This window comes from Amblyomma americanum, chromosome 7 (genome assembly GCF_052857255.1).
Source record: "Amblyomma americanum isolate KBUSLIRL-KWMA chromosome 7, ASM5285725v1, whole genome shotgun sequence".
Lineage (NCBI taxonomy): Eukaryota > Metazoa > Arthropoda > Arachnida > Ixodida > Ixodidae > Amblyomma > Amblyomma americanum.
The window spans coordinates 168514016-168541886 of record NC_135503.1 but is presented as its reverse complement, the minus strand read 5'-3'; the positions used below and the strand labels follow the sequence as shown (position 1 = coordinate 168541886).

General features: G+C 45.3%; 1 protein-coding gene across 1 annotated transcript in view; it reads left to right on the top strand.

Moving 5' to 3' along the window:
- LOC144097579 (uncharacterized) overlaps positions 1 to 27871 on the top strand; it is a 955709-nt gene that overhangs the window by 78826 nt on the left and 849012 nt on the right. The window contains exon 2 of the mRNA XM_077630249.1: positions 13089 to 13193. The gene's annotated coding sequence lies outside the window, so the exon portion shown is untranslated. The remainder of the gene's footprint in view (positions 1 to 13088; positions 13194 to 27871) is intronic.

The window sequence follows — 27871 nt, the reverse complement described above, 5'->3', positions numbered from 1 at the left end:
GCAACGAGTTCGCGGTTTCCGTGTTCTTTGTTTTAAACCTTGCATGTAAAATTTGCAAAATGTAGCATTTTATGCCGCCAAGCTACGTGTGGGCAATAAGAGACTGTTGTTGGGCGTGCTCCGCATTAATTTAGGCAGCTGGGTAACCCTCGCTAACATTACACAGCATACGGCCGTTTCCCCAGTTCGCCCATCAATTAAAAAACGACCTCCATGGAAAGTCGAACCTGCGGCCTTAGGGTCTGAATCCGAATTTCAAAGGCACTGAGCCAGTGCGGGAAGTGATAATTATCCGACTTCATTTACACACTGCTGAGTCAGAATAACTCGTTTGACATTTGATGCCTGCACACTTGTTTATTCATTCCAAAACAGTATATGCATATTTTATCACAAAAGCCGGCTTCCATCGCCGTCCAAGCGACGAAATTCCTTTCTTACGGCACCACGATCTCCAATGACGTCAGCAGCAGACCATAAGATAGTGATGTCTGCAGCAAAGAACAATAAATAGAATTTCTTGCGAAGGTGCGGTAATCGAACCAAGGACCTTGACAAGCACGTTACTTCTAAGCGAATAATAATGCACCTAGTGGGAGCGTTTCCTTACGACGGTACGCTGATGTGTAGGTGTGTCATTAGAAAGGAAGGAATTCATTAGAAAGGAAGGTCTCATTAGAAATGAAGGTGTCATTAGAAAGGAAGCATCCGCCTTGGCGGGCCATGAACCAAGTTCCAAGGTTGATAGGTGTTCATAAACGGTCAAAATGTACTATCAGGATTTCATTTTAACCTCGCGTTCAGCTTCCCCACCAGCCTCTTAGTTCAGTTTTACATATCAACGCTCGCTCCGCTAATAATAAAGACCAGATAACGGAACTGCTGAGCCAAATCACGTTTCATTTTAGTATTATTATGCTAACCGAAACATGGTTCAATAGCGATAGCAGCGCACTACGCCTAAATGGGTACAGCAATTATTTCATTAATCGGCCGAACAGGCGTGGTGGCGGTTTTGCTGCATACATTGAAACGCAGCGCCGTTGCGTTCCTATTCCGGAGTTCTGCATTTCAACGAGTGATTATGAGATGTTAACCTTGAAATGGAATATAAAAATTATAACGGTAGTGTACCGGCCTCCGAATGGCATTATTTCAAGCTTTATAGACCTCTTTGAAACATTCTTATATTAAGTTAGCGCAAACAATTTTCGCCTCATCTGCGGAGGTGTTTCAATGCATATATCGCAGGGGATAGCACCTTAACCCGTTTTCTGATTACCCTTCAGTCGACTGGTTTCATGAATTTAATCAACAAACCTACAGGTGTTACACAGACTACTTCATCCTGTATTGGTCTGCTGATTACCAATATTGAAACTATCGTCAACCAAGCTGGTACCATTACCTCAGATGTCAGTGATCACTGTCCTGTGTTTATGTTCTTTTACACAGATTCGAAAAGTGGTAGGCGTCCTGAAGCGCCAATTTACGTTCAATACATATCAAATAGCGCTCTGGAAACAATCGAGCATGACATTAGTATTCACGATTGGTCCCACTTATACGAGATAAAAGACGCAGATGTTGCGTACACAAAGTTTATTTTTGAATTTATAACAATATACGCCTCATATTTTCCTCTCAAAGAAATTAAACAATCAGAAAAATATGAAAACCGTGGGTCACACTCGCACATATTAAAATGATAAAGAACTAGAATAAGCTTTACCACGCTCTTCTAAGTACTCGGTCGCCAGAAATTTTGATTACATTCAAAAGCGCACGAAACAAACTAAACGCTCAGCTTAGACACGCCAAACGAACATATTTTCAGCAACTATTTTCTGAACTTAAAGGAAACAGCCCAACGTAGTTTGGAAGCTGATAAATGGCCTTATGGGCCGCGGAAAAAAGAGCGCGTCAGTCGAAAGAATAACCCATAAAGGAACTGAGCTGTCAGGGAACGCACTTGCTGACCATTTCAATAGTAATTTCACGAATGTTGGAATACCTGTGAATCAGATATCCAATTCAGAAACGAGGATAAAGACATGCGCCGACAGTCTATTTCTTGAGCCTACCGACGAGTTACAGGTTTACAGGACATTCATGAACTTAAACAATAGCAAGGCCTTAGACACAGATAGCCTTCAAATAAAACCAGTTAAGTATGTCATAGAATTCATAGCTCCTGTGGTTGCTCATATTTTTAACCTGCTTCTAAAAACAGGCGTCTATCCTGTTGAAATTAAGAAAAGTAGGGTGAACGTCATATTCAAGGGTGGTGACAGAAACGACACAAGCAATTATAAGCCAGTCTCTGTCATTCCTGTCTTTTCTAAAGGATTAGAGAAGGTGATGTTCACTCGCATGTCTAAATTTTTCCATTGTAAGAATATTATATGTGACGCCCAATTCGGCTTCCGGAAAGGACGCCTAATGAATTTATTGTGTAAAATATTCAAGAAGACCTTTTCACTCTCGGCCTGTTTATCGATTTTTGTAAGGTGTTTCACGGCCTCAACCATAAAATTTTAATTTACAAGCTTTCACTTGGTGGAATCCGCGGAACACCTCTTGCTTTAATAAAGTCGTACTTAGAAAGCAGGAAGCAGGCAGTGTACATAGATAATGAGAAATCCCGTTTTTTACCAGTAGAAAACGGTGTACCACAAGGCAGTGTATTAGAGCCCTTGCTTTTAATTATATATATATATATACCTATAAGAAAGGACAGCCTCTGTCCGAAACGTCGACTCAAAATAAATCTATGGCTAAATGAAGCGTTTTCAACTTTGAATTTTTGCCTCTAGCAACCAAACACGTTTATCTTTCTATAAACGTATTTGGTTGCTAGAGGCAAAAATTCAAAGTTGAAAACGCTTCATTTAGCCATAGATTTATTTTGAGTCGACGTTTCGGACAGAGCCTGTCCTTTCTCAAGACTGAAGTTACAGTGGTCTTCTTCCTCTTCTTAAGGAGTTGGCACTGGCACACATGTACGACACATGAATAAAAGAAACAAACGGTGGCAAAGAATACTAGAAAAGATACAGATAGAAAGGGAAAAAAGGGGGAACAAATAAAAAAGAAAAACGTGTTGTACCCCGCCGCCCACCCCGAAGCCGAGGGGAGCCGACCCCGGACGAGGAAAACAAAAAAAAGGAAAACACGGAGCGGGAGAGGATAATGGCTACCCATCAAGGCAACAGAGCGGCGGCGTGTAAGGTGGACAGGAGCAGACCGTGGCGGGATCGCCCTACACACAAAAGTTAAAGACGCGTGCACTCGCGTGCCCCGTACACAAAGAGTAAACAAATAAACAGAATAAAATGCAGACAGGGTCGGAGCTTCCGTCATCTTGAACCACTTCGGCAGCCAGAGCCAAGGCCGAATCAGCGGCGCCGTGAGCTTAACTAAACACACGTGCACTGTGCATGAAAACACCCAGACACACAGCAGTAAAACATCCGAGCTCATGCCAGTGTCCTGTGGCGGCTAAATGACAATGGCGGGAGCATTTAAGCGAGTAAGGTGTACAGAAACAGACGGTGGCGGAATTGTCCAACATATATAAATTGGAGATGCTTGCACTCGCGTGACCTGGCCAGAAAAAGTAAACAAATAAACAAAATAAAATGCAGACAGGACAGGAGACTTCCGTCATCTGGAACCATTTCCGCAGCCCGAGTCAAGGTAGAATCAGGGCGCCGTGAGCTTAACTACACACACGTGCACTGTGCCTGAAAACACCCACAAAAGAAAAAAAGTGGAAAAACATCCGAGTTCGGCCAAGTGTGGTGTGGGAGGTAAATGTGAATGGCGTGAGCAATTAGGCAAGGGTTCTTCAATTGCACCCCGTCGTCAAGGTAATCGAACTGGGAAGATAGGGGCAGGATGGGGTAGGGAATGAAGAAATTTGTGTGAGCTTGAAAAAGATGTCGCTGGCAAGAAACGACCGAGGTATGTCAAGCTGGCTCTCGTAATGTCAGCAACGGCCCTGCAAGGGGCGGATGGAGGACAATACACCTGGACTTTCATTAATGCCGTGAGGAATTGTTTCAAATTTGTAAATGAAGTACGACTCGCGTTGTTCTCTTTCCCGGGTGTTGTGGAACCCACCCTGCAGGACTGTTAACTTAATTGCATCAAATGGGTGGTTTCGCTCAATAATGTGTTTTGACAAGGGAAGGTTGGGTAGGGATAAGATATGCGCGCGGTGGTTATTAAAGCGAATTCGTAGAGGGTTGACGGTCTGTCCAATGTACTGCATACTGCACACACTGCATTCTAGGAGGTATATTACGTTGCAGGAATCACAATCAAAGTTGCCATTAATTTCCCATTTGAAGCCTGAAGCTGTGCTTACTGCACATCTTGATGTTTGTATGTGTTTGCAGACCTGGCATCTACTTTTTCCACAGGGCCGGCACCCCAAAACCGGCTGGTTATTTGTTTTTGAGTGTACAAGAATATTTTTAATGTTTTTTGGTCGTCTGTAGATCACGTGAGGGGGAGCAGTGAAAATTTTGGTGAGGCGCTCGCTTTGTTCGAGGATGTTGAAATGTTTTCTGAGGATTTTGTTTACGTTAGGCGGGTTACTGGTGAAGGTAAGTACGAGATTGGCCCGGTGGTCTGTTTTGTCGTTGTAGCGACATCCCTCCAGTATTTGCTCTCGGTTGAGTTTAGATGCCTTTTCAATGGCATCGTCGACAATGGCGGGGGGGTATCGTTACTTAATGAGGACTTCTCACATGCGTTTGGAATTTTTTACGAAGTCCTCGTCTTGGGAACATATTCTTTTAAATCGATGTGCCTGAGAGTATGGGATGCTTGTTTTAGAGTGACGAGGATGGCAGCTTTGGAAGTGTAGGTATTGTTGGCGGTCCGTCGGTTTTCTATATACACCGGTGGTAAGTGAGCCTTTGTTTACCGAAATCTCAACATCTAGAAAGTTAATTTTGGTGTTGGAGTACGTGTAAGTGAAAGATATGTTGGGGTGGACGAGGTTGAAGTTTTCAATAAAACGTACGAGTTCTTGCTCTGTGTCAGTTCATATTAAAAAGATGTCATCCAAGTAGCGTTTGTATAGGGTGGGCTTAATGGGGCAATCTTTCAGAAATTTGGATTCAATACTATGCATGAAGATATTGGCGTAGGTTGGTGCCATCCTTGTACCCATGGCTGTGCCATTAATTTGCAAATAGTGTTCATTGTTAAATTCGAAGTTGTTATATTCGAGTACGATTTTTGCCAGTATTTCTAAAACACGTGGGGTAGGGGTTTCCTCCTTTCTGTTTTGTTCATACGCTTCGATCAGAGATTTAATGCCATCGGAATGAGGAATGTTTGTGTAGAGAGAGACTACATCTAGTGTTGCCAGGAAGGCTCCTTCCGGGAGTTTGAGACCTGCTATTGCGCGAAGGAAATGGTTTGTGTCGCGTATGTATGATGCGTGTGTTGTTGGAATATGTCTAATTAGTGTGTCAATGTAACTGGAAATTGGTTCTGTAATCGTGCCAATGCCAGATACTATAGGGCGGCCAGGATTATTCTTTTTGTGGATTTTCGGTAACATGTAGAATCGGCCCGGCGACGGGTGTGGTGCGGTGAGGGCTTTAGATAACCGTAGGGATATGTCTCCATTCTTCGCAAGTTGACCCGGGGTCTCCGCTACAAAATGTTGGTATTGCGCAGTTGGGTCTGCTTCAAGACGTTGATAGAAACTAATGTTAGAGAGTTGTCTCAAGCCTTCTTCAATGTATTTTTCGCTGTCCATGACAACTATACCACCTCCCTTATCCGCTGGTATTATGATTATATCTGTCCTTCTGCTCAGAGCCTTCAATGCATCCCGTTCGTTTTTAGACAAGTTCTGCCTCCCTGGAGTTTGGTTCTTGTAGGCGTAAATAATGTCTTTCTGGACGGCGTTAATGTACATGTCCAAGTGTTTGTCCCTTCCTATACTAGGAGTCCAGTGGTGGTTAGTAACGACGAGTTCTCTGCTATCCGCGGTAACCCGCGCCCGATCGAAGAAGTATTCCCGGAGTCGCAACATTCGTGCAAAGTTGTCCAAATCTTTTAACACCGAGAATTCGCTGTATTTACCGGTGGTAGGGCAGAATGTAAGGCCTCGAGAAAGGACGGATATTTCCTCTGTCGTTAAGGCCCTGGTTGATAGATTAATAATATTGTGCTGGAAAGCAAAGTCGGCGCTTGGAACCGCAAGATTATTATTAGTAGGTGCTGTCATTTCAGATCGTTCTACGCGTGTTTCTTGAACTGTTGACGTTTGTGTCGTTCTACTGGATTTGTTGTTGGAGTTTATTATAATAGTGGGGTTAATATTTGTAGCTGCCTCCGTTCTTGATTCTTTTTCGCTTGTTATTGATTTTGACCACACGTGTTCTGGAACCCTGTCTCGAATAAATTTTTTGTGTTTGGTCTTGCGTACCTCAGTCGCTCTCTTTTCTTCAAAGAACATAAGCTCTGTGGCCTCCACGGTGGAGGGCCAGGTTGATACGATATCCAGCCGGAAAGAAGAGCTTCCCAGCACCCCTCTATCACGCTACGATCTTCGAAAGCGCTGCGGTTCGGCACAACGGGTTCGTCAACAGTGACATTCAGGCCGCGTGAGTACGCCGACTCTCTCTCACTCATCCTACCGACAGCCTTCCTCAAATAACTCTAAATTTTTAAAATTAAGAAAAATTGTGGATAAACGAATTAGGCATGAACTACATATTCATAGCCTAAAGGCCTATCTTGAATCAAAAATCGTACCAAAAGGTTTACAAGTGTCGCTAACACCATCAATGGGTGACCTGTGTGAAGAGGAGAAGGCTAATTGGAATCGTATACTACAATCTGCCTCTTTAAATTTGCTTGTAGTTACCATTGGCCACTTTGAGAAGGCGTTGGTGGCTCTGAGAATGGAAGAGAGTCGTGCTCATCAACAAATTACCCTTACCGCGCTGGAGGCCACAGAGCTTATGTTCTTTGAAGAAAAGAGAGCGACTGAGGTACGCAAGACCAAACACAAAAAATTTATTCGAGACGGGGTTCCAGAACACGTGTGGTCAAAATCAATAACAAGCGAAAAAGAATCAAGAACGGAGGCAGCTACAAATATTAACCCCACTATTATAATAAACTCCAACAACAAATCCAGTAGAACGACACAAACGTCAACAGTTCAAGAAACACGCGTAGAACGATCTGAAATGACAGCACCTACTAATAATAATCTTGCGGTTCCAAGCGCCGACTTTGCTTTCCAGCACAATATTATTAATCTATCAACCAGGGCCTTAACGACCGAGGAAATATCCGTCCTTTCTCGAGGCCTTACATTCTGCCCTACCACCGGTAAATACAGCGAATTCTCGGTGTTAAAAGATTTGGACAACTTTGCACGAATGTTGCGACTCCGGGAATACTTCTTCGATCGGGCGCGGGTTACCGCGGATAGCAGAGAACTCGTCGTTACTAACCACCACTGGACTCCTAGTATAGGAAGGGACAAACACTTGGACATGTACATTAACGCCGTCCAGAAAGACATTATTTACGCCTACAAGAACCAAACTCCAGGGAGGCAGAACTTGTCTAAAAACGAACGGGATGCATTGAAGGCTCTGAGCAGAAGGACAGATATAATCATAAAACCAGCGGATAAGGGAGGTGGTATAGTTGTCATGGACAGCGAAAAATACATTGAAGAAGGCTTGAGACAACTCTCTAACATTAGTTTCTATCAACGTCTTGAAGCAGACCCAACTGCGCAATACCAACATTTTGTAGCGGAGACCCCGGGTCAACTTGCGAAGAATGGAGACATATCCCTACGGTTATCTAAAGCCCTCACCGCACCACACCCGTCGCCGGGCCGATTCTACATGTTACCGAAAATCCACAAAAAGAATAATCCTGGCCGCCCTATAGTATCTGGCATTGGCACGATTACAGAACCAATTTCCAGTTACATTGACACACTAATTAGACATATTCCAACAACACACGCATCATACATACGCGACACAAACCATTTCCTTCGCGCAATAGCAGGTCTCAAACTCCCGGAAGGAGCCTTCCTGGCAACACTAGATGTAGTCTCTCTCTACACAAACATTCCTCATTCCGATGGCATTAAATCTCTGATCGAAGCGTATGAACAAAACAGAATGGAGGAAACCCCTACCCCACGTGTTTTAGAAATACTGGCAAAAATCGTACTCGAATATAACAACTTCGAATTTAACAATGAACACTATCTGCAAATTAATGGCACAGCCATGGGTACAAGGATGGCACCAACCTACGCCAATATCTTCATGCATAGTATTGAATCCAAATTTCTGAAAGATTGCCCCATTAAGCCCACCCTATACAAACGCTACTTGGATGACATCTTTTTAATATGGACTGACACAGAGCAAGAACTCGTACGTTTTATTGAAAACTTCAACCTCGTCCACCTCAACATATCTTTCACTTACACTTACTCCAACACCAAAATTAACTTTCTAGATGTTGAGATTTCGGTAAACAAAGGCTCACTTACCACCGGTGTATATAGAAAACCGACGGACCGCCAACAATACCTACACTTCCAAAGCTGCCATCCTCGTCACTCTAAAACAAGCATCCCATACTCTCAGGCACATCGATTTAAAAGAATATGTTCCCAAGACGAGGACTTCGTAAAAAATTCCAAACGCATGCGAGAAGTCCTCATTAAGCAACGATACCCCCCCGCCATTGTCGACGATGCCATTGAAAAGGCATCTAAACTCAACCGAGAGCAAATACTGGAGAGATGTCGCTACAACGACGAAACAGACCACCGGGCCAATCTCGTACTTACCTTCACCAGTAACCCGCCTAACGTAAACAAAATCCTCAGAAAACATTTCAACATCCTCGAACAAAGCGAGCGCCTCACCAAAATTTTCACTGCTCCCCCTCACGTGATCTACAGACGACCAAAAAACATTAAAAATATTCTTGTACACTCAAAAACAAATAACCAGCCGGTTTTGGGGTGCCGGCTCTGTGGAAAAAGTAGATGCCAGGTCTGCAAACACATACAAACATCAAGCTGTGCAGTCAGCACAGCTTCAGGCTTCAAATGGGAAATTAATGGCAACTTTGATTGTGATTCCTGCAACGTAATATACCTCCTAGAATGCAGTGTGTGCAGTATGCAGTACATTGGACAGACCGTCAACCCTCTACGAATTCGCTTTAATAACCACCGCGCGCATATCTTATCCCTACCCAACCTTCCCTTGTCAAAACACATTAATGAGCGAAACCACCCATTTGATGCAATTAAGTTAACAGTCCTACAGGGTGGGTTCCACAACACCCGGGAAAGAGAACAACGCGAGTCGTACTTCATTTACAAATTTGAAACAATTCCTCACGGCGTTAATGAAAGTCCAGGTGTATTGTCCTCCATCCGCCCCTTGCAGGGCCGTTGCTGACATTACGAGAGCCAGCTTGACATACCTCGGTCGTTTCTTGCCAGCGACATCTTTTTCAAGCTCACACAAATTTCTTCATTCCCTACCCCATCCTGCCCCTATCTTCCCAGTTCGATTACCTTGACGACGGGGTGCAATTGAAGAACCCTTGCCTAATTGCTCACGCCATTCACATTTACCTCCCACACCACACTTGGCCGAACTCGGATGTTTTTCCACTTTTTTTCTTTTGTGGGTGTTTTCAGGCACAGTGCACGTGTGTGTAGTTAAGCTCACGGCGCCCTGATTCTACCTTGACTCGGGCTGCGGAAATGGTTCCAGATGACGGAAGTCTCCTGTCCTGTCTGCATTTTATTTTGTTTATTTGTTTACTTTTTCTGGCCAGGTCACGCGAGTGCAAGCATCTCCAATTTATATATGTTGGACAATTCCGCCACCGTCTGTTTCTGTACACCTTACTCGCTTAAATGCTCCCGCCATTGTCATTTAGCCGCCACAGGACACTGGCATGAGCTCGGATGTTTTACTGCTGTGTCTGGGTGTTTTCATGCACAGTGCACGTGTGTTTAGTTAAGCTCACGGCGCCGCTGATTCGGCCTTGGCTCTGGCTGCCGAAGTGGTTCAAGATGACGGAAGCTCCGACCCTGTCTGCATTTTATTCTGTTTATTTGTTTACTCTTTGTGTACGGGGCACGCGAGTGCACGCGTCTTTAACTTTTGTGTGTAGGGCGATCCCGCCACGGTCTGCTCCTGTCCACCTTACACGCCGCCGCTCTGTTGCCTTGATGGGTAGCCATTATCCTCTCCCGCTCCGTGTTTTCCTTTTTTTTGTTTCCCTCGTCCGGGGTCGGCTCCCTGCGGCTTCGGGGTGGGCGGCGGGGTACAACACGTTTTTCTTTTTTATTTGTTCCCCCTTTTTTTCCTTTCTATCTGTATGTTTTCTAGTATTCTTTGCCACCGTTTGTTTCTTTTGTTCATGTGTCGTACATGTGTGCCAGTGCCAACTCCTTAAGAAGAGGAAGAAGACCCCTGTAACTTCAGTCTTGAGAAAGGACAGGCTCTGTCCGAAACGTCGACTCAAAATAAATCTATGGCTAAATGAAGCGTTTTCAACTTTGAATATATATATATATATATATATATATATATATATATATATATATAAATGATACCGTGAACATTGATTGAAATGTAAAATTCTGTCATATATGCAGACTACAGACTACAGCAGCGTAATAATTTCGGGTCCTAATGTAGACGATTTAATCATAAAATATAATCAAATACTTTACAAATTACACATGAGGTCCAATTTAAATTGCATAAGGATAAATCCTCAGAAGACAAAAGTAGTAATATTTAGAGCTAAAACTAAGACAGTCAAAACATGACAAGCCGTCAGATGCGAGGGCCAAGAAGTGAATGAACATAAAATTTTCGGGGTTACGTTCTCTTCAAACTTAATTTGGGAGAAACGCATAGAAGCTGTTTGTAGAAAACAAGCCGCAGTGACGGGAATCTTATCTCGCTGCTGACATCTTCTTACAACACAGGCCAAAATCCAAATTTATCACGCACTGTTTGCTTCACATATCGACTACTGGGGTCTAGTATGGGCTACAACGACAAAAGCAAACGTTGCAAAGATAGTTGTACTTCAAAAGAGGATCATGCGACATATCGCAAACCTTGACTAGCTGTCTCCCACGCGAAGTGCTTTTATAAGTTACAACATCGTTACTGCTGATTATATGTATCCGTATCGCCTGCTCCGCTCTTTTTAATTTTCCACTGTAGCTTTCCAAGATTTTTTTAATGAATCTAGGATCTCTAAAAAGAAGACATGTTACACTATCCACACGTAATGATGTCTGGGTCCGCCCGAAATTCTGAAATAATTATAAATTTCAGTCATTACAGCATAATATGCCTTTTATTCTAAATGAGCATAAATGTGCGATGAGTTGCGGCGTAAAAGAACTGAGAATGTATTCTCTAATAAAGAATAAATGGCTATGCGTGTTTACCTTTTTATTTGCAAGAGCTGTTTTTCATGAACATGTATGAATTCTTTTCAAAACAAAGAGACGCCGACCAGTTGAAATGTATCCCCCCGGCCAGACGGGATTCCGTCACACTCTCGACTTCATGTATGAATTCTATTTTTCTTTATATTTCTGTCTGCTTAACTTCTCTTCTTGGTATTGTGCTGTGTTCAAAACTATAAGTACAGTTATTGTAAACACATTTTGAAATAATATGCTGTTTAGTTAATAATTTATTTGCATTTCTGCTATTGTATCACTCATTGTTCTTTGCATTTCTTGATGTCAATTAATATGGACACTACCTGTTGCTGTAAACCACTACTGCCTTGTAGAAGGGGTCATGGGCTTAGGCTAGCGGTCGAGACAGCTTTTAGCTCTTGACTCTTTCCAGGATAAATTATTTCTGGAAAAGTAAAGAACTGAATTGAATTGAGAAATTTAAATAACCACCCAACAGAGGTCACGATGAGACACTGGTTTCGCATTCAGATTATGTAAGCAGGCCTAAATATCGCCCGTACTTTTTGTGTACTAAATATTTGTCGAGTAGGTATGATATTTGAGAACACAAATATGTGGAGTGAATTACAAAGCCGGGTGCGTCATATTTGTTGTGAACGTCTGCCTTCAAACGGTTTTCGAGTTTATTAGTAGTACGGATCATGTGATAGAGGAGTTCTAATTTCGATGTAAAATTTTATATTCCTCACGGTGGCTCTCCCAGGTTCTGCCGAACATACTCCCTCTAAAAAACACTCTCTATAGAGATTGTCAAATAGCGATACCCGCACTTCCAAGCAGCAATAAGTTCTCTCATGTAGCCATGCACTGGTCGCGTGCGCCGTCGGAAGCGCGTAACCACAGTGCAGCACCTGCAACTTTTGCTCTTCATTGGAGGCAAAAGAGCCGCGGTACAGCTTTCCATGACCGTCTATCTCATGGGCCCCACCGCCTTGGACTAACCCTGGGCCCTCATACTCATCATATTATATTTTTACCTCCTAGATAATTCTTACTGACGTTACGTTGTAGTAAAGTCGGAATAAGTTCCTTCAAGCGTCACACGGCAGCCCTGACGATCAATCATGACATTATTGCCAACCCATGTCTTTCTCCAATCTTTCTTTTTCCTCTCAGAAGTGCCCAGTGAATTATCTGCATGACACACAAGTTCACATGATAGAGGCCTAAGAAACACATAGGCCAGTAAATGCTTTCAGTGCAGCAGCAGCTTATGCCTCAATTTTGCAGTGCTGCGGCCTCTTCCTCATGACTTGTCGCTGCGCCCCTAGTTGCAGTTTCTGTGCCTGTAAAAGCTTTCTGGAAAGCTCCATCACCCGCAAACGAGCACGAAAAGAATCTGGTAACAAAAAACCTCTGGATGCTTGGATATGGTAAAAAGAAAAACCTCGTGCCATGGCGCTCTTTGGCCACAGATGACCTTGCGCCATCCAAATTAATCATCATCATCGGTGGCAAAGTGTTATCGTCGCCGTCTGCTACGAAGAAATTCCAGTGCCACTCGTTTTTGTATTTTTTTCTTGCTTAGACGATCCAGCCAACAAAAGCAGCGAGTCCGCGGAAGAAGGTCCGTCTGGTTCAGGTGGAGGAGGCCCCAGTTCTTCAGGTGATGCAGGAGAAACAAAGAAGCCCAGTGAGTAGCGTGCCTTTTTTCTCAAGAGCGGAAGGGTCCGAAAGATGTTCCCCTGGAGACAGGCGCGATGCAGCAGCTCGCTCGCACTACGTACGCCAGGGGACATCCGTTCTTATATTTGAACCACTTCAAGAAACTCCTCTGGTGTTGTACATGCCATCTTCGGTCCTACGAAGGAGCCGACAGTGAACACCATATTGCTTACAGCGCAACAAGAACAGCACACGAGAGGAAAGACTAACACAAACAAGCGCTGAATTCATAATTTTGCTCAGAGCGCAAGAAGAATGGGGCACGAGACGAAAAACTAACACAAACAAGCGCTCTTAGTCCCGTTCTTGTTGCCCAATGAGCAAAATTATGAATACTAACCAACACGCCCAAATATCCGCCTTGCTGACCGACAGTGAAGAGAGGGAGGGGTGCAGCTTAGGAAGGGGGCCTTGGAATGCGGCTAGTTTTTTTAGCATGTTCTCAAAAGTTGTCCGCTCCAGTTATTGATTTCATGTTAAAACACTGTCAATGGATGATCGCATAGAAGGTAGGAGAGTCCATTTTGTAAAAAAGTGGCGATAGTTGCCCCTATGCTCGGCTTTAAGCGCGATGGCGTTAGAAACCCCGTTCCTCAGAAAATGCGGTGTCGGCGTTGTCGATGTTGCCGTTGTCAGCGAAAATTCACGGGCATGGCTCTGGCAGGTGGTCCACACAGACCAACCGAGGAGGCAGGTCGGCGGACTAGGTTACGCGATCTTATTGCTTCATCACACCCTGCCCAACGAATCATGTGCGAACTACCCATCGTGGCAGCTTGCTGCTAAATTAATGATTGTTAGCTCCAGAATGCAAGCCTGAGTGACACAAGGCCCTTCGCTGAGAGCACCTGCCATCGCAGGGAAGGGGCGCATCGCTTCACCGCTGCACCACTAAGCAAGGAGGAGTCTGAGGACTCCCAGGGCTCTAAGAATGTCAAGTAGAGAATGACATTCTTCATATATCGGGAATCAACGCATTGCGCCACCGTGTCAGTCCCTTAAAGCGAAGGTTAAGTCTCCCCTCCAATTTTTTCCGCCTATGTTTTTAGCACTCCCACAAACTTGAAGCTATCGTCTATGATTCGCCATTTTGAAACACAATTTTAAATCCCCCCTTTAAATCTTACGGCACCGCCTCGCATTTGAGCCATCAATCTTGCATTCAGTTTATTCTAACATCCAAGGTAGACTCATTCATGTGACCTTTATCTCTAATCCCTAAGGACTCATGTAAAGTTACTGTGCCTGCATGCACACCCGGATGGAAATTTCCACATTATAATATAAGATGTCCAATTCTTTCGCCTGATTTACCAAGCAGGGCACATGTGTCATAATCTTGGTCAATTTTCGTATTGCAGCTACGCCTTCTAAAAACATCCTGATCCGTTTTTCCAGAGTAGAACGCTGCCTATAGAATTTTGATAGGATGATTCTTTCCTCCTTTGTCATTTCCGATGTCGATATAGTTCTAAGTCTGCTTGATTTTCAGTTAGACAAGTTCGTAAGTGTTGCGATTTTGGCTGCTGTGTAAATCTCTTCATTTTTCAGTGCTCGTTTCTTACATACATACTGGTTAGTTTTTAAACGTTTTGCGCCACTGAGTACGAATGCTGTTTCTATATAAGTATTTGAATATCTTAGATGCCCATTTGTTATCGTTCATTTTCTTTGAGCGCTCTTTGTACAGTATTTTGCTCTGAGCTTCCTCTGCTTCGAACTATGCCCAGCCTATACGTACGCATGTAATGGTGCATTTGTTGTTTTGCCGTAGGAACTTAGTGCTAATCGTTCAACAACTGTCAAAATATCCGGCGCATATTCGAAACAAAACCGGAGCACCGCGAAAGCAATCGCGCCCGCGCGCGTTGTAGAGAAAACGAACAGCGGAGAAGGAACCCCGGAGAGCGCGTAACCTTCTTTGTGCTGCTCCCCTTTCCGCTTTGCTCACCGGCGCGGCGAAAAAGGAAATACGGCCGCGTGCGCCGTCGATTGTTCCAGAAGGTCGGAGTACATTCTACCCATTGTGTATACAGAAGGCGTAGCTTTGACCGCGCTAAGTGTTTCTCTCTCCCCTTTTCTCTCGCGTCGACAACGGCGCATCCCGAGAATGACCTGGAAACTTCTCAAATCCGGATTTAGCGCTCGACCAATGGGGTCGCGCGCCCGACGCGAGAAGGAGAAGGAAATTGTGCAGTTGATATTGCATGTATGTGCGCGCCTGCCTTGTCGCGAAGAACGAACAGACGCGGAGCACGCCTATAAACCTTCCTTAAACCTAACACTACGCGCCAAACACGAAATCATCATACACAATCATTAACCCCTTACAGTGCTAGGATTAACGCCTTTAAATGCTCATTTTTTCCACGCACCATTGAGGAGTGGAACAGGTGTTCGCCAGATCTCTTAACCAGAGCTGATTCTTTTGAATCAATGTTTTCTTCACAGCATTTAATTTGAGAGCCGTTTTTTTCGTTCACTTTTTGTATTTTGCATCTGAGCCTTGTATTTATTGCTGTATTTTGTGTTACACCTTGTATTTAACATTTTTTCAATTTTGCTAAACCTGTTCTTTTTTGCATATATTATGTACTCGCCCCTCCTGCTTGGGCCTACTGTAGGCCTGCAGTATGTTCTAAATAAAAATAAATAAATAAAAATGAGGGGCTGTAACCGCTGTCCGTTAGCCCGAGCCGCCGTTTAAGCTTCCGAGAAGCGCGCCCGCTCGACTCCGGGGAGAACACCACTCGCCCAGCCACGGACCAGCGAGGCATCGTGCGCCAGTCTGCGGATCGGCTCCGTCGTGTTCAACAGGTCGTCGGACTGTCACAGTGCCCGGTGAAGAAATTGTGTTTTGTTTGTTTCTCTCTCTCTGTGCACTTAAGGTGCAAAGATTTTTGTTGTATTGTAATCTCTCTCGAGTGTTACTTTGTGCGAGTTGCATCGTATTGTAAATCGCTTTGCATGTGCGCGGACGAGTGATTGTGAAATCCTCTGTATCGTCTGTTTGCTGTATAAACTTTGTTTTGTTTTGTGAAGTTTTGGCTCTGACCCATTCTCTGGCTTGCGACCGGCGAAAGCTGGGCACCAAACGACTAACCTCCTTGTCACTTGGTAGCTGGTCTCCGGCTGAGCTTGCCACACTGAGTCGAGGGCATCTCCTTTGTGACCGAGACCGCTACCCCCACACGCTCTAAGGGTGTCTGGGAGAGCACACAAAAGCGCGCGAATAATTGACAACAGCTCTTTCATTTATTTCTTGTCCCAATCGAACTGCTGCCCCTAGGCACAAAACATTCCCAAAAGCAAGTCTTGGCATCAATATTCCTTTCCGAATACCTCTCAGTACTTCATATCTATTATACTTCCATAATGCCAGTTGTTCCATTGCCAAGGCCCTTCTCCTTCACCCTTTCTCCTCAAGAGTGTATTCATCTTTTAAATGTATATCTCAACTTGCTTCCTCCGCACACCGAGATGTTCGTGTGTATTGTGTGTTGTGTTTTATGGCACATAGGCAGCTCAGTCCATCATGCGCCGAACTCAAGGTGCGAGATTTTTGTATTTTGCCAGTGTGTTCACGCTTATCCTTGCATATCTGCCCTTCGTTTACTCATACTCCGAGGTATTTAAAGTTCGGAAGTCTGGGTGTCTGCTAGCCTTGTATTTTAAGTACTTTATTGCGCTATACGTCAAGCCTAGAGCATCTCTTCTGTCTCCACAAGAACGGACCAGAGTCTGTAAATCTTTGAGGCTACAGTAAGTTCAACATACATTAAACCACGGAGCCGCTGTTCTACAGCTCTCCATCTAAGCTGTGTCATAGACCCTAACCTTTATTACATTCTTGCAGCCCGCTTTTCATATTTATCGTATCAATCAACTTGGAACTAAAAGCTCTGCCGTAATCATTTTCATACCTCGGCGGCTAACGTAGTTCTGAACCCTCCCCATGCAATTTCCACGTTATTATGTCTGAAGATTTCCTTTAGGTAATCAATTATCTCATGACGTATATGTTCATCTTTGAGTGTCTTCCACAGGAATTCCCTATTTATGTTTTCATAGAGACAGCTTATCTCCAGAAGGCTAAATACGAGGCCCTGCTGTCCACTATGCCCTTTCCAAGCATTGGGTCAGCACCAAGAGGCTATCATGTAAGCAGCTATTGCTTCTGAAGCTGTTCTGACATTCGCCGAGTATATTGATATTGTGAACTAGTGAATGCCCGGAGCAAGCTTTATTCCCAGCCGCGTCAATGCTGTTCACGACGAAGACGACGATGGGAGATGATGGGTATAGGCAAATGAAGATGAGGGTCACGCAAAATGCTTACAATAATTGCCCCCTCCCCCCGAGGATGAAAGCGACCATCCTGGTTGCTAGTTAGAAGGATGACGGGCGACGCGCAAAGGGCTTGAGGCGCGACAAGTAGACGCTCTCGATGCCAAGACAGCGACGATCAGATGAAACGTGTGCGACACGATGGTTAACAGGCGACGTTTGTTGGAGCATTGTATACGGAGCAATATAGCGGCTCATAAGTTTTTGCATAACCCTATTGTGCGCACTGGTGTCCACCGTTTAATCTTATCACCTGGGGAAGGGAATAAGAAACTTGACGATGGGCAAGGTCATAACTGCATTTTCGGGAGGCCTGACAAGCGTCCATGTTCAGTCGCCAAGTTCGCGGCAGTGGACGAGGCGGGAAGTAGATTGTTCGTGCGAAGGTGCTGGAGAAGAGACGGCGGAAAAAGAAAGGTGCTTTCAAGATGACAGTAAGGGAGCGGCCACAAACAAAGAGAAATTGAGAGTAACGGGTCGTTCGGTGCAGCGCTGTATTGTAGGCAAAGGTAAAAAGTGGAAACAGGGAGTCCCAATTGGTACGGTCAGGTTGAATGAAGGTAGAGAGCATGTCCAAAACGGTTCGATGGAAGAGTTCGGTGAGGCTATTAGTTTGGGGATGAAAAGCAGAGGTTCTTTTGTGGATGGTATTCGAGCCAGAAGAACTTGCTCCAAGACGGCTTGCCTTGTCGCGGTCGCTGAGAACACGAGGAGCTCCGTGGCGCAGAAAAATGGCGTGCGGGAAAAAATTCGCGATCTCTGCAGCCGAGACGGAAGAAAGAGCAGCAGTTTCTGCATATCGAGTGAGGCGGTCAACGGAGGTAACTAAGCGATTTTCCGCAGGTGTCAACGGCGGAGGTCAATATAGGTCGATGCCGGCCACGTCGTACGGAGTGACTGGGCAAGGAAGTGGTTGTAGGAAATCCGCAGAAGGAGACGTTGAAAGTTTATTGTGTTGGCAGGGAACACTGGTGGCAACGTATTTTCTAACGCTAGTCGAAAGGCTCAGCCAAAAGAAGGGTTTTTAAGGCAATCGTAGGTCTTCCGGAAGCCCAGGTGACCAGCCTTCGAATCATTGTGGAACGCTCGCAAAAGTTGACGGCCAAGGGGATGGAGAACAACAGGAACCCAGAATTGGCCGAGAGGTTTGTTATTGTGCCGGAGCAGCATGCCTATCTGTATCGAGAAATTGAGAGTTGGCGGCGCAGTCGCGCGTCCGGAGGCTGCGTTGCACCGTTGAGCCGATTGATGAGCATTCGGCAGTCAGTATCTGCCTGTTGTTCCGAGGCGAAATCTCTGGACATGGATGGGAAGACGAAATCAATGTGGGCAGTTGTCACGGCAGGAGACGGGTTATCCTCAGGACGTCCTGGAGCTGGAGACGACCTTGTTGGGAGTGGCGGCGAAGTGAGCGGGCAAAGAGAAAGAGCGTTGGCGTCCTTATGATAGTTGCCAGATTTGTAATTGATGGTGAAATTGAATTTCTGGAGGCGGAGAATCCAGCGCCCGAGCAACCCAGATAGGTTCTTAAGGATGACAACCATCAAAAAACATGGTGGTCACTAACGACTGTGAAGTGGCGGCCATAGAGATAGGGGCAAAATATTTGAACGGTCGAGACCAAGGCGGGACATTCCTTTTCGGTGATGGTATGGTTCTGGAGACAGTGTACGACTCGCGTAGGCAACAACCTTTTCGGCGGATTAAACTTGTCGCTGCAAAAGCACAGCTCCAAGACAGTGGCCGCCGGCATCGGTGTGCATAATGTTTGGAAGCAGACTCATCAAAATGGCAGAGTACTGGATCAGACGTCAGAGCTTGTTTAAGTTCTCCAAATGCTGCCTCGCAATCCACCAACCAGACGAAATGTTTTCCAGCTGTCAGATGTTTGTGTATAGGAGACGCGATGGAGGCGAAGTGGCGGATGAAGATGCGAAAGTAGGATGCCAATTCAAAGAAACTGCGAAGCTCTTTGTAACTAGATGGACGCAGGAAATGCGAAGCAGCCGCAAGTTTATCGGGGTCAGGGCGGGTGCAATCTCTACTGAAGACATGCCCAAGCACTTTCATGGATTTGGAGGCAAAGCGACATTTTTTTATTATTCAGATGAAGGCCAGCCCCTCCAAGCATCTTCGGACACAGCGGCACGGCCGTGACAATGTCACCAAATGTACCCCTACCTGTGCAGGTTATCGCTGGCTGCTTGCTCTTAGTTTTTGGCGGATCGGCATCGTTCCCTGCTGAAGGATGCTGCCTGCACCTTGACGGAATCAACGGGACGTAATAGCCCCAAGGGTACAGCTCGTTCTGCGCATCTTCATCCGACTTCGATATATTCCACCTCCCGTACGTGGATAAGGAGGACTACGGCGTACTACCTTCAGGCACGCTGACATCACCACGCCATTACAGGACAGCAAGGCCAGTGGATATAAGAGGCGCTCCTGCAAGCTCCTGCTTCAGTGGATACGGCGGCACGGCCATGACAATGTCACCGAACGTACCCCTACCTTTGCAGGTTTTCGCTGGCTGCTTGCTCTTCGTTTTCGGCGAATCGGCATCGTTCCCTGCTGAAGGATGCTTCCTGCACCTTCACTGAATCAGCGCGGCTCATTGGCCGCTTGGCTACAGCTCGTTGTGCGCATCTTCATCCGACTTCGATATATTCCGCCTCCCGCACGTGGATAAGTGGACAAGGACTACGGCGTACTATCTTCGGGCACGCACGTCACCACGCCATCACGGGACAGCAGGGCCAGTGGATATAAAAGGCGCTCCTGCAAGCTCCTGCTTCAGTGGACACGGCGGCACGGCTGTGACGATGTCACCAAACGGACCTCTACCTGTGCAGGTTTTCGCTGGCTGCTTGCTCCTAGTTTTTGGCGAATCGGCATCATTTCCTGCTGAAGGATGCTGCCTGCACCTTCACTGAATCAACGCGGCTCATTGGCCACTTGGCTACAGCTCGTTGTGCGCATCTTCATCCGACTTCGATATATTCCGCCTCCCGCACGTGGATAAGTGGACAAGGACTACGGCGTATTATCTTCGGGCACGCACGTCACCACGCCATCACGGGACAGCAGGGCCAGTGGATATAAAAGGCGCTCCTGCAAGCTCCTGCTTCAGTGGACATGGCGGCACGGCCGTGACGATGTCACCAAACGGACCTCTACCTGTGCTGGTTTTCCCTGGCTGCTTGCTCCTCGTTTTTGGCGAATCGGCATCATTTCCTGCTGAAGGATGTTGCCTGCCCCTTGACGGAATCAGTGCGGCGCAATGGCACTTTGAGTACAGCTCGTTCTGCGGTTCTTCACCCGACTTCGATATTCTCTGCCTCCCGCACGTGGATAAAGACTATGGTGCACTATCTTCGGGCACGCTGACGTCACCACACCACTACGTTACAACAAGACTAGTGGATATAAAAGGCACTTCTGGGAGCTCCTGCTCCAGTGGACACGGCGGCACGGCCGTGACAATGTCGCAAATTGTACCCCTACCTATGCACGTTGGGGATGAAAAGTATTGTTTTGTTAGTAGTAACCCTTGTATAATGGTGCTTGCGTGTCCACATCAGCTCTTGCATTAGCTGTGTGACTGTTTTTCGATGGTAGTCGTTTTACTCAAGCTGTGTGGAGACACTGAATACAACCCCGTCCCTCTTACTGAAGAAATGTTCAATGAACTAATTAGCACACAAAAAGGAAATATTGTCCAAAATCGCAGATAATCAGCAAAGCCAAACTTTGAGATACGCATTCTTGATATACAAACCAGGCTTCAGACTACTGAAAACAAACTGCGTAGCCTTGACGGAACACACAAAAGGCTTGACGACTAAGAAACTGCAGTGGAAGGTCACTGCATGACCATTAATAGTATCTCGAGGCAGCTTGACGATTTAGGAAATCGGTCTCGTCGCAACAACCTCATAATTGGAGGAGTAAAAGAGGAAGGGCGCGAATGGTAAGAGATTTTGCTGAAGAAGGTAAATAACAATATATTCGGGGAAAAATTTTGCACAATCTAAATGCTATCGAAAGAATTCATAGATTAGGAAAGAAAACGTCGGGCAAGAACTGTCCTGTTATCCTGAAACTAATGATTTTATAGATAAGATAAAAATTATGTAGAACTGACACTTGCTCAAAGGTAGTCAAATAAGCATATCAGAGGTCTATTCTAAAAGAGTTGTTGATATCCGCAAAAAGCTGTGGAAATGGTCAGATGTGGAGAACACCAACGGCGAGAAAGTTAACTTACTTTTTGATAAGATCAAAATTGGCGACGACCTTTATGTTTGGGCTGAAGTAACCGGTCAGAGAGTGAAGTGTCACACCCCAAAAGAAAGCGAGCATATTTGACTCAATAATTCTGTCAATAATTCTCCGCATTATGGCTACAAATATAAACGCAAGAAGCATTGCAAACAAAGAAACTGCCATTGAGAGCATTATCTTGGAAGACGATCAACCACGTATACTAAAAAAAACTGAAACTTGGCGACATCAAGATGTATCGGACGAGGACGTCACGCCGCCTAATTATACAATAGTGAGAAGAGATTGGATAGAAAGAGGGGGTGGAGTGGAAATCATGGTCAAAAGCGATATAGTATTTTCTGTGTTAGATCGTTCAAGTAAACTATAATCAATATGGAAAAAAATTAAAGTAAATAACCGCTAGGGATTTGTAGGTGGTGTACAAAAAGCTCCAAACTCCTCTGTAGACATGCTTGTTAGCTTAAAAAATTTCATGGACATGAATTTCAAACCGGATGACCCAATCCTACTTTTTGGTGATTTTATTTTGCCCGGAATTGATTGGAATACACTTTCCTTTAGTCCAACGAATATGCCTATCTGTGAAGAACTAATTAAGCTTACATATTGCTACAGCATAACTCAAGTTGCAGAAGGTTACACCAGAGTATGCGAAACAACGTCATCACTTCTTGACTTCATCTTTGTATCCTCAGAACTGCTACTATATATTTGTACCTGTGAACCCTACGAAAGTATATCAGATCACAAAATGGTAATAATTGCTTTAGGTATGGTGCCAGATCATTCGCATAGTAAACTTCGCGGCCGCTGACGATGTTAGTGTGTTGGAATGCCTCGAAGGTTCATTTGATGATTTTATGCATCTTGCTGATAGTGGTGCTGCAGTCAACAAACTATGGGCTTACTTTTCAAACATAGTGGAGCACTGTATTAAGCAATTTATTTTCAAGGGTTTAAAATGTACAAGAAAGAAGAATCCCCGGATGACAAGAGAAATCATACATATGAAACGGAAATTAAAACGAAAACTGAGGGCAAACAGGATTAAGTCTCTCCCTTGTGAGAGCAGTGTCAATAATCAAATGAGTAAGGAATCAAGCGTCTTGTCAAGGTGGCTAAGGAGAAGTTCTACAATGTAAGACTGAAAACATTTTCAATCGAGGCACCTAGCAAATATTGGTGCTATGTTATTCCTGCGAAGCCTCGACAAAATGGAGATAAAAATAACACAGGAAGAGCTGAAAACCTTAACTCGTTTTTTTTCATCCGTCTTCACTTCTAACGACAAATTGCCACCAAAAGTAGCAGACGCGCCTGGCTGCCCTCCAGTTCAATTCTTAAGAGCAAGGAGGGCTTAACTTGCTGCTTGAATTGTCTGTAAAGAAAATCCCAGGCCCTCCGTGGAAGCGCCATCGAATTCCTGTCCAGATATGCAGAGTTGGTTGCTAAATACCTGACAAAAGGTTTTCAAATATCCACAGGTTCTTTCCCGTCCGCTTGAATGTATGCAAAAGTTAATCTGATCCTTAAGAGTTTCTCTACATCGATTATCAATAATTTCCGACCAATTTCTCTCCTTTGTACATGTTATAAGTTGCTTGAACATTTTCTATTTAGACACGTTGTGGCGTATGTTGAAAATAATAATACATTTCATCCTACTCAACATGGGTTAAGAAAAGGCCGAGCTCATATAAATCGTTCACGATCTTTTCGAAAGAATAAACTACCATTGTCAATCTCAAACATTATTCCTGTACTTTTCAGAAGCATTCGATAGGGTATCCCATCCATAGTTGATGCTAAAGAATAATGCTATATTCAGGAACTCCAAAATAACAAACAGGTTTTCTTCCTACGTCTCCTCGTCTAGTATATCGTCTTCTTCCCCGGTGGTTTCAGGGGTTCCACACAGAAGTGTCTTGGGCCCCTTTTTATTCCTGGTTTTCATACATGATCTCCCAAAATCTATAACAGTTGCAATCAGACAGTTCGCTGATGGTTGTGTGGTATAAAAAACAATTAAGATCTGAACTGATCAAGAACTGAACGCGAATCTGCATGCATAGAAAATTTGTGTGCTAAGTGGCAAATGGTGCTTAACTCTGACAAATCCGTAAAATATAATGATATATCCTTACTCCATGGCAGGTAAACCAATTAATAGAGTACAAGAGCATAAATATCTCGGCTTAACCTTCACTTCTGACCAATACAGGAATACAAACTTAAATAACGTGTGATCCAAGGCACACAAAGCAATTTTGGCACTAAGACGCAAAATCCGTAATGCAACTTCCGATGAAAAAACTCTCAATTATAATACCGTCGTAAAACCTGTAATAGAATATTTCAAAATGGTTTGGGGTCAGTACACTGCGTCTAACAAAATGAAAATTTAGAAAGTTCAGAAACTCGCTCCCCGTTCAATCTTCAGTTAATATCGCCGGTCTCATTCACAGACGGAATTATGAAAATTAGCAAACCTTAAAAGTCTTGAATACTGCACAAAGGTAGACAGGCTGAAGTTCCTTTACCTCTTTATTCATGTCCTTTTTCATATCAACACATCAGCCTAATTTGCAATACACCCTAATGAGACATCAAGACATCGCTATAGCATGTACATTCCTGGGCCGCGTTCCTATAATGATTGTTTTAAGTACAGCTTTTGTCCTAGTGTTATCAAAGAATGGAACTTGCTGCCTGGCTCCATTGGAAATATTAATTCCCTCGATGCTTTTCTAGAAAGCCTGAAATCATACCTAGACCGTGATACACCAGTATAATAGTTCTGCCTCAGAACATGCGTTTTCTTATCTACGGTTTCATTTTTCTTTTGTGTCTTTTCTCTGGACGTTCTAGTAATGAAATGTACCTTGCTTTGAATGTGTGTTTATTAGATTTTGCACTCATGTAATAGCCTGAGAAAGGCTGACAGTATGAATGAAAGATTGAATGATTGAATGAATGAATGAATGAATAAATGAATGAATGAATGAATGAATGAAGAACATCATACAGGCGTTGAAGGTGGTCACGAAAGGTCGGCGAAAAGGTGACATCACCCAGGTAACAAAGGCAAGCTTTTCCTTTGAAGCCCCGCACAACTGTATCAATCGTGCGCTCGAACGTAGCAGGAGCGTTGCACAACCCAAAACGCATAACGTTGAATTCGTACAAGCCATACGGGCTGGTGATCGCTGTCTTTTGTTTGTCACCTTCATGAATAGGGATTTGGCAGGAACCGGATCGCAGGTCGAGGCTAGAGCAAAATTTAGCTTCCTGTAAGCAGTAAAGGGTGTCGTCAATGCAAGGCAAGGGTGTACATCCTTGGGAGTGATGTTGTTCAGAGCACAATATTCGGTTAAACGTACAGAACCATTCTTCTGCACTAACACGACTGGTGAGAACCAAAGAGTGGATGAAGGAAGTGTGATGTTACGATTCAGCATGTCAGGAACATTGGCCTGGATAATCTGGCGTTCGGAACTAGACACCCGGTACGGGAGGCGACCGACGCTCCCAGAGCCGTCAGTTCCGATGTGGTGGGTGGTTGTACATGTTTGGCCCAAAACTGGGGAATGTATGTCAAAGGAACAGGCGTGCTTCTTCAAGACGGCGACCAAGGCTTGTGCCTGAACTGAGGTGCGGTCGGAGCTGGTATTAGCGGAAAGTATCTTACCAAAGGAAGCAGAGGAGGAGGCTGGTTGTACGGCTTTGTGAAGCAAGAGAACAGTCATAGGCTGAACGCTGGCGATTGAAGCGACAGTAGATCTTTAGCGCAGAAGAATATGCTCACGCGTAGTGTTTGAGGCGGCCAGTAGTGGCGAACCGCGTGAAAAACGAAGCGACACAACAATAAAAATTCGTTGGGACAGAAAGCGCTGGCTCAGTACAACTAATGGTGGGTGATGTTACGATTCAGCATGTCAGGAACATTGGCCTGGATAATCTGGCGTTCGGAACTAGACACCGGTACGGGAGGCGACCGACGCTCCCCGAGCCGTCAGTTCCGATGTGGTGGGTGGTTGTACATGTTTGGCCCAAAACAGGGAAATGTATGTCAAAGGAACGGGCGTGCTTCTTTAAGACGGCGACCAAGGCTTGTGCCTGATCTGAGCTGAGGTCGAAGCTGGTGGTAGGGGGAAGTGCCTTACCAAAGAAAGCAGAGGAGGATGCGGCTTGTGCGGCTTTGTGAAGCGAGAGAATAGTCATAGGCTGAACGCTGGCGATTGAAGCGACAGTAGATCCTTGGCGCAGAAGAATACGCTCACGCGTACTGTTCGAGGCGTAGTGGTGAACCGCGTGAAAAACGAAGAAGCGACAAAGCAATAAAAATTCGTCGGGGCAGAAAGCGTTGGCTCAATACAACCAATGCGTCCCCATTGCTAATGTGGGCGGAGAAAACGAATGACATCGTCACAGCCATGATACAGGACATGGTCAGCGGCTGTAACCAAGAAGCGAGGCGTCCGGTCAGACAGGTCACAGATTGTGGTTTCATTAATCGCGAGATGGCTGGCCGCGCGTTATAAAAGCGGACACTGATGAACGGTAATTTCAGCCAAGAATGAGCTAATGAGCACAGGAAGACAGCACAGCCAGTTCGATGTGGTGGCAAATCTCGTTGATTGAGATCCGAGCTGTACACTGTACTGAAGGATTTATCGGAGCCTCATTAGCAGCACGGAAATGCGGTGTACGGAGTACGGACGTTTTTCAAAAGTAAGCGCAGGTCGGATCGGATGGCAGAGAGCGGCGCTGGTATCGATTAGTGCTTCCACAAGAGTTCCTTCAATTTCTACGAAAAACATATTGGACGGGGCCGGCGGAGGACTTGCCGGATTAGGTCGTGGTGCAGTTTTACTACCTCAAACTGCTCTAGTCAGTTTTCCGGGCGGCAGTTTGAGAGCTGAGAAGGTGTGAAGAGGCGGTGAAGAGCGACGGAAAGGTGAAGGGCAGCTGCGGCGTGATCCACGGACGTGTGAAGCTTGATCAGTAGGAGGCGGCGCTGAAGGAGAGCGACGATTATCGTAGTTCGGGCGGTACGGAAACTGCAAGTACTTGTCGACGTGTCGGAAATCAATGTGACCTGCAGGTTCGTCACGCATTCGCTGGCTACAGACTCGGGCGACATGGCCATTAATTCCGCAGTAAAAACATAGGGGACGGGTGAACGGTGACTCCACACAGGAGGATAAGCAGCGGCGGAAGGTCTTGAAGAAAGAGTGGCGAGGTTGTGATTCACAGGTTCAGAAAGAGAAGGCAGGAAAGGTGACGGTGGTGTCGCAGCAGCTTCAGCATACGTCGGGAGGCAGCGGAAGACAGGGGGATCTTTATTAACTGGACGCAATAGCGGGGACAGCTCATCTTTGATCATGGCGCGCAAATTGGGTCAGTAGGAGAAGGTAGGAAATTGGCGGCAGACGAAGAAATCGCGCCATGGAGTTATTAGGATATTATGGAGCAAATGAGTGTGCGCGAGTCTGAAATGGTAGAAGGGGGAGAATCCAACGTTTCTTGAAGCCGGTTCGACTGCAGGTCGTCAAGACGCTGGAAGGTGGTGCGAATGTCCTCTATCCAGGAAGGACTCCAGGCGGCTAGAGCAGTGAAGGTGAACGAGCCGATGCCTTTCAGGACATGGCGAACGCGGTCGGCTTCAAGCATGGCCTCGTTCACGCGGCGGCAACGAGCAAGCATGTTCTCAATGCGAGATGTGTAACGCGGTCGGCTTCAAGCATGGCCTCGTTCACGCGGCGGCAAAGAGCAAGCATGTTCTCAATACGAGATGTGTAGGACTCTCCTGGGAGCTGAACGCAAGTATCCAAATTTTTTTGTAGACAGCGGGGCCAGCGATGACGGTCACAAGGAACTGGCGAATCTGCGACGTGAATTGAAACATGTCGTGAAAGGAGACTTCACGGTTGAGAAACCATGTTTTGGCCACAGCAGACAAATAAAAGGAGACATTTATGAGCTCCATCGAAACGTCCCATGGATTGAAAG